A 16,408-nucleotide genomic window follows, 5' to 3' on the forward strand; every position below is an offset into this window, starting at 1 on the left:
AGGATTTTAGGAAGGCATGGGACATCAAAGACATTTCTAGGTGCATTAGGCCACTCTGGGCCATGTCCCAGATTCTCCTCCAGTTTTATTCTCCTGTGTTATTAGATGTTGTTGGGTTGAAAAGTGGAGGGTGTACTTCTTCCATGAAACTACTTTTATAGCAGGCAGAATTTCAGCTTTTATAAATAAATTTTCTGAGAACAAATGGAAGAAAGCATGCTTCACAAAACCACAAGAGCTTCAACATATAATAAATAAAATTTAGAATCCATTGTGTTTGGGTTGACATGAACTTCAAGTTCCCATTTCACTCCTGTCTCACTGGGCGCTAGACAAAACTACCAGGATAGCCAGCCTGATGTGGACTTGAGTTGCCACTGTGCTTAGATCTGGACAGTCTACGGTTCTCCCCACAACCTTATCCCTTGCCCCCTTTCAGGGACACTTGCCACAACTGGTCCTGGCTCTGCTCCTCTTCAGCTCCACAGCCATCCTGACCTGAAGGAACACTGCCCGATCTGGCTCCAAATATCCCGCCAGCAACCCATTTTACACTAACTCTGAAGATGACTTCGCCCTCTGAGAGCCAGGGACGCATGCTTATAGATTCCCCCCCTAAGGTGCTTCCTTGTTGAGGCACTACCGGAACAGGACCTACCCCTTTCCCCCTTCTTCATTCCTTTTAACCATAACAACTCTCCGGACTGCTATTTTAAGATGGTCTCAGCGCCCAGCCTACACGAGTACAAGAAGCTGCTCTCCTGAGCATTCCAATGACCTCAGTATCTGCTGATACCATCCAAGCAGAATCTCTATCTCATGATACTCCCAACCAGGTTGAGGCCATCACTACCTGACAGGAATGTTTTCCCAAGGTGGGAAAATTTGGCAATGACAGCTGAGAAATCCTGGAGTCCCACCCTAGGTTTCTGTAATCCAAAACCAAGTGAAAGTCTATTATATACGGTAGACATAGGGTTTTAAAAATGGAGGCAAGACCTTGGAACACATACCTGAGCTACATGTCTCCAGAGGCACAATCTCCTTTACCTCTTTTTCTTTTCTTTTCTTTTTTTTTTTTAAAGATTTTATTTATTTATTTGACAGAGAGAGACACAGTGAGAGAGGGAACACAAGCAGGGGGAGTGGGAGAGGGAGAAGCAGGCTTCCCGCTGAGCAGGGAGTGCGATGTGGGACTCGATCCCAGGACCCTGGGATCATGACCTGAGCCAAAGGCAGACGCTTAACGACTGAGCCACCCTGGCGCCCCTCCTTTACCTCTTTTTCTTTTCTATCCACTGTGCTCCCATCACAATGTCCAGTCACTGAAACAGATACTAAGGCAGTTTACAGGAAGTGGTAAATGAACAGTAAGCCGAAACTTCCCTCTCCAAATGAGAACTTACTGACTCAAGTGAATCTCCCCTCTAGTGGGTAGGAGAGTTCCTGCTGCAGGCAGGGGGCCGCTGCTGTTTCCATCACCACCTTACAAACTGGGAGAGCAGGCAGCAAAATTCATGCAGTCACATGGCCTAATGCCATTCCCCCGCTGTCCTTTTACCTTTGAAAACAGCTTCGTTCCCCCTTAGTAAAACAGTAAAAACAGTCTTTCAATTGCAAAGAATATATTTTAGAAACGTATGGTGGAAAGTATCCAAATATAGAGGTTTCCTATCCTGCTTTTTCCTATTTTTGCTTTGCAGCAAATTCTATAATGAAAAACTGGAAAGAAATAACTCTTCATTGTCCCCATCCCTTTCCAAATGAATTTGCAAATCTTCTGGTTTGCCCTTCCATCAAAAAATTACGAGTTTTGAAAGCCTGCAAGATATGACCCAAATTCACCCCATTCTGCCTCCAATCACAAAAGCATAATACTCTTTCATTTTTTAACAGAATATGACTTTGGTGTAGAAGTTCTTTATTTTGATACAAATCTCATTCTGCAAGAAAACATGAATAGTCAATATTTCCTCATGTATCACGCTGTTCATCTACAGTAACCAATTTATTCAAAGAGATTTATTACCTTGCCCCAGCCCACTGCTTAGCACTGACAAAGCTGATAAGAAATCCACTATATTTATGAAACTACAACTTTTTTGGTTAGGTAAAAAGGAGGTACACATAAAGATGGGCAATGAGTATGCCCTTACATAACTGGAGACGGAATCACAGGGTGTTGAAACCGACAGAGCTATCTCAAAGAGCCAAGTGCTGGCAAACTGGCTGAGGGTCCCCCGGGCTCCCACTCAGAAGCACTTCTATTAAGCAGAAACCGTATGTACGAAAATGCCAACTCCTCCATATCTTGACAAGTACGTGTCAGAGTTAAGTTTCCATTAAATGCAAATTTGATCTTTTGTAAAATCATGCTTAAAGCTAATATCACAGAGCATCAATTAGACTTCTGTATGCTTTTAGAAGGCTGAGTAATTGCATTCATTTAGAAGCCACCGTCTTATGTGTATAAAACCAAAATTTCATCAAGTTTAACTAATTACAACATAAGTCAAGTCCCATTCTCAAATGTAAATAAAGCCATCCTACTATTTGTTTACTTACTTGGTTTCTTTTTCCTCTGAAGAATTCTGGTCCTTGAAATCAATAGTAACTGATTTATTCTGCAGTAATATTTTATTTACCGGGCATGAGATTTTGGAAAAGGGAGGCTTGTAGCTCCTTTAAACTCTATTTTTAAACTTTAAAAATGTTAATCATCATAACATAATCTTATAAATATATTTAAATTACCCAAAGAACATACATTTATTCAGTTAGATCTTAATCCTTTCCTTTACTCTGCAAGGTATGGAAAACAAGTGCTTTTACTGAACAGAGGGAAAAAACTAAATCTCGGAGAAGCCAAATGACTTTTTTCAAAGTCACTTAGTGAAAGAACACAATATCGAAATCTTCAGACTCAACAAAAGTGCTCTTTTTGTCAATAAAGTCTTTTGAAAATATATTTAGTTCTCTGCTTTATAAAATAGAAGTTTCTCAAAATATTTCAAAATTTTCTTGATGAATCAAAATTTTTTATGAATAACTGACAAATTGAACCATGCAGTAATATATTGCTATTTTCTGCTCTTTGGAGTATGTACACTGTATAATTCCAGAATGCTGTGCTGTTCTAATTGGTGATATTTAGTCTTAAATTGGCACTAAGAATCCCTAGAGGGTTACTGAGTCGTACAGAACTTAACTTGCCCTTATATTAAATGTCCTCAGAATGCTGTAGTGCTCTAATGGATGTTTCTCTCCCTCTCGCTGTTGTTATCTGCAGATACTCCCACCATTGTTCAGGTGTCAGCAAGTTGTCCCACCACCATTTTTAATCCCCAAAGGTACTTCCAATATCACCTTTTTTGCTGTTCCTATTTTTCCCTATCTCTGTCTTCTTTAGTCTTGCTAAGATTTAAGTTATCACATTCAGTGAGACTGTTGCCACATTTTTATGTTTGTATCTGTCATTCTTTTCAGCAATTTTTTCACTGTTCTTTATCTATCTATCTATCTATCTATCATCTATCTATCTATCATCTATCTATTTGAATTTGTGGTTGCTTAAAACTGACTACAAATAAATGAGAACATGGCTGTTCTAAATAAGACAAATTATTCAGAATATATAGTACTTAAATTGTCATTGAATTGCTAAAGTGAGAGAAAATGGTAAGTCCCAGTGTAGTAGGTGAAGTAATTCAAAGAATATTTTGGATCCCTTTGGTCCCTGATACAGAGAATGAGGGATATCTCTAGTGGAAAAAAATGGGATCATGGAATGTTATGGAGTAGAGAGCCTAGGGACCATGTGAATTAGGCCCTGAAGTTCTCAACCTTTTTTTCTGAATCCACGTATAAGTTGATTCTCACAAGCATGAACTACTTTCTAAGTTTATTCCTGATACACAAACCACAAATCTATCCTCTTTCTTCCCACTCCAAATTACATATAGGAATAAAAATTAGTGTGAATAATATTATTCTAGGGATAGCCACCCTAAAATAAAATGTAAATCCTTCTTGGCAAATTTGGCACTTCATCTATCAGTAGAAACAAATTAATCACAAAACATAACCTACAGGACTGCTATAGCAAAGTGTCAGAATGAGAGTCCAAATTTCTATGCAGAAACTGAGTTCCAGAGAGGTAGAGTGACTTACCTAAGATCACATCGTAGGTGGTGGTAGTGCCAAGGTTGGAGACCACATCTTTAAGTCTACTGATATTCAGAGCATATCATGCAGCCTCACAATTAAAATGTAAGGCCAATAGGTCAATTATACTTTGATAATAAAAATTAAAAAAAAAAACAGGAAAAAAATAAAATGTAATGACATTTTAAATATAAAATAAAATGATATTAAAACACCAGAGAAAGGCAACACGATGATTTTCAAGCTGCATTATAATATTAGGGCAGAATATTATTTTTTAATAAGGTAAGCTATTATAATTAGTAAAAAAGTATTAGCAGTGATAAGTTAACAACCAATGAGAAATTTCTGGCATGTAAAAATTACCCAAAGGACAAAAAAAAAAAAAGTCCACAAAGACTTTTAAAGTGGAACTAGTTAGCCCATTGGTTATCACAAATATCCTATTTTTATGCCATATTAGTAAAAAAAAAAGTTCCAAAGCAATAGCACCATATAATCAATAAACATGTCTGTGATACAAGATGCAATTTTGATTCTGAACAAAGTAGTTTCTAGTAAGCTTGTATCTACATGTCCAAAGTAGCAGGTGGAAAAGTAAAACTGTCACACAATTATTTAGTGTATCTGACTTAATTCATTTTTAACTGAATTGGCTGATGGAGTTGGAATCCGGTGGAGTCCTTGCCCTTTCAGCACTAATAGTTGAAAGGAGACAACATCTTTGTTGGTACTAACAGTAACCTGTGAACTAAAGAAGGTACCTCAATCACATAGTTTAAAGAGTTAGTATGCATTTTATCACAAAGCTACGTAAAATTAATCTAAAGGGAAAATGTGCAAAGGAAGTATGGATCTATCTTAGTTCAGGATGCTGTAACAAAATACCATACACTGAGTGCCTTAAACAACAGATATTTATCTCTCATACTTCTGGAGGCTGCACAGTCAGGTTCTGGTGAGCATCGTCTTGCTGGCTTACAGCCTGGTACTTTCTTGCTGGTGCTTTTCTAGCCTCACATGGCAGAAAGAAAGAACGCTCTCTGGGTCTCTTCTTATAAGGGCACCGATCCCAGCATGACTTCCCACCCTCATGACTTCCTCTAAACCTAAGTACCTCCCAAAGGCCCCATCTCCTAATACCATCAAGTTGAGAGTTAGAGCTTCAATATAAAAACTTTGGGGGGACACAAACATTCAGTCCCTAACAAGATCAAAGTGTTAGGTTTTGTGATTTAATGGCAGAAGTAGATTTTTTTTCACTCTCTAATAATTAGCATACATATAGAATCTTTTTAAAAAATTTATACATTCAAAAAACACTACTTGTGATTTAATAGCCTATGTCTTGCTGACATAGTGATTTTAATTCCATTAGGCTAACTGTGGACAATCTGCTTGTCAGATACATGAAATATCCCATCTATTTCACATACAGTTCACTTATCTGCAGTGATAAAACTGCATTCCACATATTCTTTGGGAGTGAAAAAAATTAACATCCTACTCTTTGCTTGATCCTGAACCACCTCTTCTATTCTCTGTCATTGCCTAGTACCCTTTATGGGTGATAATGTAAATTATATAGAATAAGATGCACTTGACTTGAAACCATTCTGGCATCAAAGCAGTGCTTAGTGCTGCCCATCTATCTGCTTTTTTTGACATAGGATAGGAAAATCCTCTACCTAAGTTTAGCACCCTTTTAAAGTACAGCAAACCCACAGACCACTGGAAAACAATCAGGACAGATCAATGAAATTGGCCATTGTCAATCAGAAGCTTATGATTTGTCTTGAACAAAGATCCTGGAAAACAAAAATAGAAACAAATTGAAAGAGTCACAGACTAATGGTTGCTTGAATTGTACTCTCACATTGCAAGAAGAGAACAGTCTTTAGACATGTGATAAAAATTTTCTCCAAAAGTGAAAGCCAAATCTTGTAAAGATAGTTGAATAGTTAAATAATTTTTGTAAAACCTGGATAACAGATTTATTTTTGAGCAATCTTTTTCTCCCAACGCACATTAGGGAATTCAGAATGTGGTTAGTATAAATAGATTTAAATGTGGAATGATTTCAAGTCGCAAATATGCATCTAAAATATTTAATGCTTCGAAGACTATATATGTCAAGTGCTTTGAACTTACAGACAACCATCAACAAACAATCATTAGCCATCCATGGTGGGGGCGGGAGAGGACGAAAAAACATCTAGGCTGTTCAACTTCTTAAAGACACAAATCTATTTTAGAAAGAGTTGAGGCTAATTGAGGACATTAAATAAGTGGTAAGAAAAATATGAGTCTCAGTTAAACCATTTTGCTCCAAAGTTTAATAGAATGGATTTTATTCTTTAACTATCAGCTTAATACTCATAAACTTGTGTTAATTTAATTATGAAAAGAAAATTTTAAAAAATCTCTACATAGAAACTTGAGAAATTCAGTTATGGTTACATAAAATAATTTGAAGAATATTGACCAAATGGATATGTTAGAAAATAAATAAGCCTCTATTCTAAATACCCTTGATTTCTAAATTCCAACCTTAATACAAGAACTCAATACATTAAGGAAATTTGAGGAGTAACAAATCAAAACTATTTTAAAGTACTTCAAAGGTATTAATTTTGTAATTAATTTCAAATACACACAACAAACCTGTCAATTAACCCCATACAGATTCTATTTTTAATCATCAGATTCATTTCCTATATAGTACACTTAAGCTCATAAGTTGTTTATGAATGTGCATTTCTAAAGCATTTAAGAAACTAATTCCAGAGTAGTTCAAACATCACTCAAGTCCCAGTTTATTAACCTGCATCTTTAATAGGAAGATTTTTCTAAGCAAAACAGGATACACCTAGCCCCTGTCCAATTGTCTTAATCTAAAATTAATTTAGATTTTAGGACTCGGTATTGATGTGGGGTTTTTTTTAGAGTGTAAACTCCAAGAGGGCATCTTTGTCTGTTTTGCTCAGAACTTTATCTCCAGCACCTAGAATAATGTTGAGCATAGGGTGGGTACTAAAGTCTTTGTTGAATGTTGAATGAATACATTGTATTCCTAGTCCTACTCCCAGAGAGTATCTCATTCCTTTCTCTGGTAGAGCAAGGTTTGCAAGAGAGAGGCTCTACAATTTGACTTTTTCATGTAGTCCCGGCTTGTCTCAGTCCCAGAGTTAATATTTTCTCCAATAATTGTGTGCTGTTATTTTTAGAAATATGATTTTATTATATGATGTCACTTTTAATCATATTGAATTGCAGTATCTTTTAGAATGTATAAAGTCACTTGGGTATACTTAAGGAAAAAAAGCTCCTTGCTAAGCTTCCTCTTCAAGGAAGTTAACTGGCTAAGTGCAAATGTTCCAATTTATTCACTGTAACCAAGAGACTGATGTGAGCTGGAAATTTTTAAATGTTCGAAGGATTAGCATTTCAAAAAGACATATTACTAAATCCTTTTCTTAAAACTCCTCATACTCAATTTACTCTGAGAACATTTCTCAAACATTAGTAGAAATGTTTCAGTAATGTTTCAAAAGATAAAATAAGGAAAATCACAAAGATTAGAAAAAGTCCCCCCCCCCTTTTTTTAGCATACCCATTGACAGAAGTTAGTAAGTAGAACACTGCATGGAGTTCATCTCTTTCAAGGCAATATATTTCAGAACTCATATAAGAGAGATCAGATTGAACATTTTGCTATCTATTACCCAGAAATAATCCATCATTTTTTATTTCTCAGAAACTATGTTTAGAGATACTGTATGCATCCTTCAACTTGACTTGTAGTCTTGGATCTATTAGATGAAGCAAAGACCCAAAATATGTTTCAGAGATGTCTTTACATTTACTGCTTCCTTTTAATCTTTTTAAAGTTCTCCTTTTACTTATGTTTAAAAAAATACACACTCACTAAGAAAATGCAAACATTAGCAAAACGTGTGCCTTAAAAACTGAAAATAACCAAACCCCAAAACTAATGACTATTAACAGGTAATGAACATACTTCCTTTTTTTCACTCTGTGTACTAAAATGTGTGCTGTGTATCAGATAGCTATGCTTGTATGTTTTTACAAAAATGTAATCATACAAAATACAGTGTATTATATTGTATCCTTTTTTGTCTAACAACATATCTTGTAAACCTTCCCATGTTAGTAAAAGTAGATAAATCCATTTTGTAAAACAGCATCACTTTATGACTCTACTATAAAATGTTTATCTAATACCAGACTTGTGGACATGAAACTTTTTCCTTTTTTTCCCTTTTACAAGTAAATCTTATTGAACTCAGATCTTTCTTGTGCATTTCTGTAAGACGAGTTTTCTAGAAATGGAATTTCTGGATCAAAGTATATATATTTTAAAATTTTTAATAGTCAAATTTCTCTAGAAAAAGATTATATCAATTTACCTTTTCACCGATATGAATCAGAACAACTTCATTACACTTTTGCCAACACTGAGTACTAATGTTTTTAATACCTGAAAACAACTTAGATAATAAATATTTTAATTTACATTTTAATTATTGCTAAAGTTACTGGGTAGTTTATGTAGTTTATTTCTTTGTGGATTATTCAAGAATTTGTTGTATATTAGGAATATTTGCCTTTAGCCAGTCTTACTGTAGCATTTTTTTCCCCATGTTTTTGCTTATTTTTTAGTTTGATCATGATATTTATACATTTTTGCCATAGAGATGGTTTGTGACATGCTTCGTAGGATCTTCCCTAAATATAGACATATACAACATAAGTATATTCAAAGGTGAGAGTAGCCTCGAAATATTTAGCACTATCCCAACTTGAGTTTAGATTTATGCACTAAAAGGGTAGAAATAGATACTCAGATATGCTGTATATCCCACGCTACTAGTATGCTTGTACTGGTTTGCACAAACTGAGTATCAATCCTGCTTCTATGTTTTCCTTTATTTCTTTTATAGTTCAAATTTTTACATTTAAGGCTTTCATTCACATGGAATTAATTTAGTATAAAAAATGAGTAGGAAATATAACCCAATCCCCCCAAAGGCTAAATAATTACTCTATTATCACCTATTGAATAAATCATTTTACTCCAGTGATGTGAAATGCAATCTTTATTTTGTATACATTGTACAGATATTTCAGGGGAAGGGCATTCCAGGAAAACAAAGTAGCTAGTGCAAAGGCTCTAGCAGAGGAGGCCTAGAGTGTTCAGAAAAGAGCAAGGAAGCCAGTGTGGCTGGAGAGGAGCCAGCTGGAGTCAAAGGACCAGGAGATGGAGGGTTACATGGGAAGTGAGAGGACTCACATCATGTAGGGCCTCCTAACCCACTCCATCTGAAGGATTTTTACTGCTTTCCTTTGCTTAGACTAGCTAGTTGGTTTGATTGTTGGTGGCTAGGGATGGGAATAGAATTTTTTTAATCTCATAATTCATCTCATTATTTGTTCAGTTAAATTGTCTTTCCTTTTTAGATCAATTTTGATTGTTTATTTTCTTCAATAACATCTATTTCATCTAGGATTTTCCCCGAATTCATTAACATGGAAATGTGCAAAGAAATTGTTTGACATTTAAAGCATATATTTTCCCTCAATTCATAAGTAAGGTTTTTTCTTTCTATCCCTATTTATGCTTCCCTTTCCTTTTTTTTCTTCATTAAGCTATCTCGTAGCTTAGTTTTTTTCATGAACTAGCTCTCGGATTTATCTGTGTTGCTATTTTCCATTTTATTAATTCTTTAATTTACACTTTTATTGTTTTCTGTATTCTTTGAGTTATTTTTTTCTTAATTTCTTGAGTTTGATATTCAAGTAATTCATTTTTATTCTTTTATGTTCAATAAGTTAAATGCTTAATGCTTGGAATTTTCGTCTGGATAAATTCTAACCATATCCTATAGCTTTTGATTTATAATGTGGTATCTTTATGTCCTAGAAGTTCTACAGTTTGTTTTGATCTTTTCTTTGACCTATGAATTAAATTATATAGGAGAGAGGTTTGGGGGGGGTGTGTGTGTGTGTTTACCGGTATCAATATTTTCAGTTCCTATTTTTGCTATAACTTCCTATTTTATTGTTTTATAAAAATATTGTTTCTACTGCTTTTATGCCCTAAGACCTTTAAGTTTTACATTTGTAGTCAATATGAGATTCTTTCAAAAAATTAATAGGTGTATTTAGACTTAATAGTGAGCCTGAATTCAGCATTTGAAATCTATTCAAAATATTTTTCACTCTTTCTCTGAACTGATAAGAATCATAGAATAAATTGAAATCACTACTTATTCAAAGAATAACCTGAAATTACTACTTGGCATTAATACATTGATGATGCAATCAAATCCAATCAATCCAACCAATCCAATAATGTGTTAGGCTATCTACTAATATGTGGGATAGAATCATAAATGAGCCACAACCCTTTCTCTCTCACTGGAAACGGTTTAGCCATTAAGAAAATTGTGGGTAATTACAAAAAAAAAAAAAAGACAGAAGGTCACACACAAAGTCTGGTGAGAGAACACAGTAGGGAGAAAGTAATTCTGAGAGGAGAATCAATGAAGGCAATAATGAATCATTGCCTTTCTCTAACAGGGTCTCCAATATATATTACTCAACACAGCCTACGATAGAGATCAGAAAAGACAGACTCTCATAATATACAAATTTGGTCTCAAAATACCATGAAGTCTGTGCTGTAGATGTCATGGTTTGGATCATAAACCTAAAGTCAGAAATATTTCATTACATATCTTCAAATGCAGATTTTCTGGCAAGACTTACCAAACTATTTCTCAGATTAGAACAACCCCCTACCCTGCTTCAACCCACACAATTGAAAAATATATGTCTTAAGGGAATTTATATTTGAAAGCATGAATCTCTGAGGCCATACTAAAAGCTAGTAAGAAAAAGACTGTCAGAAAGGGAAAATAAGGTTTTATAAAACAAAACGGGACATTTCTCTTATTATTAAAAGATGCCAAAGAACCCTAGGGATTGTGGTACTCAGGTGCAGAATAATGAGCCTTGATTTGGCAATGGAAAATTCCATGCAGGGTCCAATAATATGTTATGCTTTGTTACTATAAAAATTTTTACATTTATATTGTGATTTTCATCCTTCATTATCCCAAAATGCTTTATTAACTGAAGCTACTATGAAGAAAATCTCACCACTAGCTTGGGAGAAGTTCCTAGTGATACATTTTTAAATTAAAATATCAAAAACAATTTTGTTTAGGGAACGGAGAACAAAATGATACCTAAATGGAAGTTTCAGAAATAACCTAAAGCTAGCAAATATTAGCACCATCACATATATAGTTTAGATTTTTACATTTATTTGCACTGAGAGTAAGGGCAAAGGGCTGGCCTGAGGTGATAGGTTTTGTTTGTTTGTTTGTTTGTTGTTTTTTGGGTATTGTTTTTAAACATTTTATTTATTTATTTGACAGAGAGAGAGCACAAGCATGGGGAGTGGCAGGCAGAGGGAGAGGGAGAAGCAGGCTCCTTGCAGAGCAGGGAGCCCGAGGTAGGACTCGATTCCAGGACCCTGGGATCACGACCCAAGCCAAAGGCAGACGCCTAGCCAACAGAGCCACCCAGGCCCCTGGTGTCATCCACCCTCTGCCAGGCAAAATCCTTGAATGACAATCTCTGGAACACTTGTGTTCACGGCACTTGTGACAAGAAATTCTGTAGTCTGTCCAATCCCCTGCCCCTGAGAAATATGATTTAATTCTCACCTGGCCCCTTCCCATCTACCTAAGGCTTTCTCTGATGCTCTTAATAGAAGACATGTGGAGAGAGAACACAGGAGAAAGTGGAGGCCTTTCCCTAGACTAGCTAGTAAAGGGGAGATCTCCCACCCACTGCAAAAACACATTCCCTGGACAGAAATTGGCATTTCCTATTCTACTTTGGAGAAGCCAGACTCAGGGAGTCACACCAGTGCTCTTGGCTTGGGGTTCACTGAGGAGCGCATGGGCTACTTCCAAGGGCACCTTCCCCAGGATAGAACCAGCAGCCTCATCCATAGCAAATTGTCAGGGATAGCCAATAGTCAGTAGTGGCAGGGGAAAGTGGTCAGAAGGAACAAATCAAGTCTCTCTTCCCTGACAATGTCACCATGATCATGTCACCTCTGTAGGCTTCTGTTTTGAAGCAGGATAATATATGAAATGATTTTTCAACAAAGCTAATGTACATTTTTATGCATCAGAAAAGCAGAAGATTAGATTTGATCTCTAAAAGCCCTTTACTGCCAAAAAATTCTAATTCTTGCAGACCTTGGGTGTGCTCTGCCCAATATATAATCTTTAATACCTACTTCCTCAGAACTTAAAACTATTTCCTATGTTGACTTCTTTTTTTTTTCCTGATAGCGTAGGAGTATGGACTCTTGAGCTTATGATTTGGGTGACCTTTGGAAAATCACTGATTCATTCCTTGCCTACACATCTCCACATATAATATAGGGAAAATAATCATACTTACTATCATAGGTTAACAAGGGAAACACTTAGAATAGTACTTCACAATAAAATGTACTTTATTCAAACTGTTATAGTTAATGGTCAGGTTATACAAGGTATATTCAATTACAAAATTTTGAACATACAAAACAACAAGCTGTATAAAAATTAGAAATCAAATTAACCACCAAAGCAACACTTTACACATTTACATATTTAAAGGCAGATTTTTCACATTTTATCATGCCCATTTCCCTTAATATTATAATGGGAGCGTGTTCTCCGGTCAGGAATAATGTCAATAATGGTTTTAGTGGTTTTACTATAGTCTGTTGGTCAACAGGAATTAACATCCTCAGGGCTCTCTATATGTAGCTCTCAATTGCTTTCCCAAAGAGATATCTTAATTGTAACTGCAGGTGCTGGAGTTTGAGGGTCCTTGTTGAATTACACCTTAATCAGTGTTAACTATTACCTTTAAGTAATCTTTGATAATTTGATAGATAAAAATTGTATATTAATTAATGTGTTCCTTTGAATGTCTGTTGTAGTTCTTCTGTGAATTGTCTGTTCACATCTTTTTTTTTTTTTTAAGATTTATTTATTTGAGAGAGAGAGTGAGAGTGTGTGAGCAGGGGGAACGGCAGAGGGAGAGACAAGCAGACTCACCCACTGAGCGGGGAGCCTGCTGTGGGGCTCCATCCCAGAACCCTGAGATCATGGCCTGAGCTGAAAGCAAGAAAGCAAGAATCGGATGTTTAACCTACTGAGCCAGCCAGGAGACCCTGTTCACATCTTTTGACCATCATTTTTTAATACTATTTGTCTTTTATTATGATATTGTTTTAGTATATAACCCTTTGTCATATTTTGACAATTTTTTCTTCACAGTTCCTATTTATGTCTTACTTTTGTTTCCAGTGATATTTTATTCATTCAACAATTATTTATTGAGCACCACCTATGTGCTGGGCACTACTCCAGGCTCTGGGGATATAAGACAGTGTACTCTGCAAAGTAAATAAGACAGAGAAGTCCTTGATTTCATAGAACTTGCAGTTTAGTTAGGGAAATAGATATTAAATAAGAAAATAAGCAATTAAATAATATAATAAATAATGTAATAAAATTGATCTTCAAATGGTATTGATCATTTCCAATCTGCCAGAACACTACAATAAATGTGTCATTCATTGATTATAAAGTTTAGGGAGTATTTCCCAGAACACAAAAACTAGAGGGTTTTTTTTTTTTCCCTGACAGGTTACAGGGTAATAAAAACTTTCCTTTTCTTCCTAAAAGATGATTCTCAACTCAAGCTGCACACTAGAAACACCAGCTTTTTAAATATCCATGCCTATCCACCCCTCCTACCCCATGAATTGGTTTTGGGTAAGGGTTGGGCATAGATATTCCTTTAAAGCTTGCCGGATGATTCTAATCAGCTTGAATACAAAAAGACTAAGACCTGGCTTTTATGTTGAAACAAAAGATACTAATCTAGGTCACCTTGGGATATGATGAGAGATACAACTCTCTTCATTCCTGGGAAAAGTCCAGATAACTGGAAGTCAGATCTCAAATCATCTGCTAATAATTAAAGGGAAGGACTTTGGGAATATAACTAATACCATAACTGAAGATAAAACTAAAGAAACACATTGTATGAAAGGAAAACTGAATAGTAGTAAAACATATACACCATGAAAGTCTGTATTAGTCAGGATAGGATTACGCTACAGCATTCATGATAATTTTTAGTGGTTAAAAACCACAGAAGTTTATTTCTTGCTCAGGGTAAATATCCTACAAGAGTTGGCAGGGAGCTCTGCTTCAGAGGCACACTCAGAATTTCAGGCTCACACATGACTTTAAACACAAAGAAAGAAAAGAAAATGAAAATCAAAGTACCATATCTTTCTAAGTTGCCGTGCCATAAGAATACTGTTTTTTGCCCTACCTTCTCAAAAAGAATGGTAGCTGGTACCTACTCTGGTACCTGCATTGAAGTGCTCCATAGACATTATTATTAATGGTCAGACTAAACCTCAAGGCAAAACGGGGCTTATAATTTCCTATTCAAAGCTGAACTCAGCATGGTGAAGGAAGAAAATAAATGTGAGTTAATGAATTTGTAACACATGTTGCCCCTGTCCACCAGGGGTATGGTTTAAAAATGTGACCACCTAGATTAGCAACTCCTCCTCACATCTGGATGGGTGTAAGGGTGACTAGTGGATGGAGCTAAGAAGGCAGAGACACCAAGCTGTTTACTGCTACTACATGGTACTTTACAATTAGGAATAATGAAGTGAGTGGAATGTATTTTATTTTTCTAAACTGCTATAGCATAGTGAAGTAGGTGAAAAAGAATCACAAGACCTGACAAAGTCAAGAAACAAAGGGCATCCCTCCTCCAAAAGAAAACATCAAGGAATACTGACACAATGTATTTTTTAATATCATTATCTGACACATGCTGACTCAAGTGAATGTTATTGTATGGGGCATTACTTCAGTTGATTGAACGCCATGTTCCTGAAAAATAAGTCAACAGTGCGATCCAAAGAAACCTCTTCCCCAGATCCCTATGTGACCATCCACCTCTTAGAAATACGAAAGGATAAAAAAGAAAAAGAAAAAGAAAAAGAAATACGAAAGGATAATAGGCAAAAGGCTAGATGGATCCGTTTAAATACTTCCCCATAGTCAGGGAAAGCAGTCAGAGTATGAGTATGGGTCTCTTTTAATCTTAAATACTACACTCCAGGAGTGAACTAGGAGTCCTTCCCCAGCTTCTGCTATGTTCTTGAAATATTCTGCTGTAAAAAAATTCACTACTGAGGAATTTAGGATGAGGTGGAAAAGGTTTTGGGGAATTGATGACATAAGGAGACCTGTGAAAGCCCTGTAGATATTTTTACATTAACCAAAATAAAAGGAAAATATAGTAGAGTAAGTAGAATAGCAAGAATGCATTAAATATCCATACATGAATAACTAATACTTAGTTTCTATTTTCTGTTTCTTCTTTACTGGGGCTACTTCGGGATCTTCTGTCCCCATTTTTTTCGTAAGTGACTTATAAATTGTTTTTGTTTTGTTACAGTTTATAAATATACTGAAGAGGAGTCTGGTATCTTATAAAATTTTTGTTGTACTTTTGCTCTTGTGACCTAAATTGTTGAGTTCTGCTTCCAGAGATCCAAGAAAACCAAAATAATTTGTATACTTGTTATCTGAGATTAAGGGGGAAAAGGTGATGACAACAACAAAATTGGGGTAATCTTATCACTTCTTCAGTGTATTACAGAAAAGTAGACCTTATCAAGGCCTAACTCCCACAACTTTAATATGCCCTGAAGACCAAAGACAGAGTTATTTAGGATTAGCTTCATCCATGAACCTAACCAAAGCCAGGATAAATTAGAACACAGCAAAAGACTTGAACCTGGCTCTGTGAAAACCTCAGACATTTTTTAACAGCTTCCTACCTAACAGAGAAGGGTTAAAGTTATTTGTTATTTGCTTCATTTTCCTATTTCTCTCTTAATTCAGCATTGCAAAACCTTCTATCATACATTGCTGACCACCATTGTTTTATCTATTGTTATGCCCCCTTCCTGGAGTGTGGTGTTAGGTGCTTCCCACATTTGATGGACTAGTCAATCTCTGTTTTTATCTTCTGCCTTGACCAAAAAATAAATAAATGAACAAAAAGGAAAAAAGGCAAAAAAAAAAAAAAAAAAAAAAAAAAA

This window comes from Neomonachus schauinslandi, chromosome 8 (assembly GCF_002201575.2).
Source record: "Neomonachus schauinslandi chromosome 8, ASM220157v2, whole genome shotgun sequence".
Lineage (NCBI taxonomy): Eukaryota > Metazoa > Chordata > Mammalia > Carnivora > Phocidae > Neomonachus > Neomonachus schauinslandi.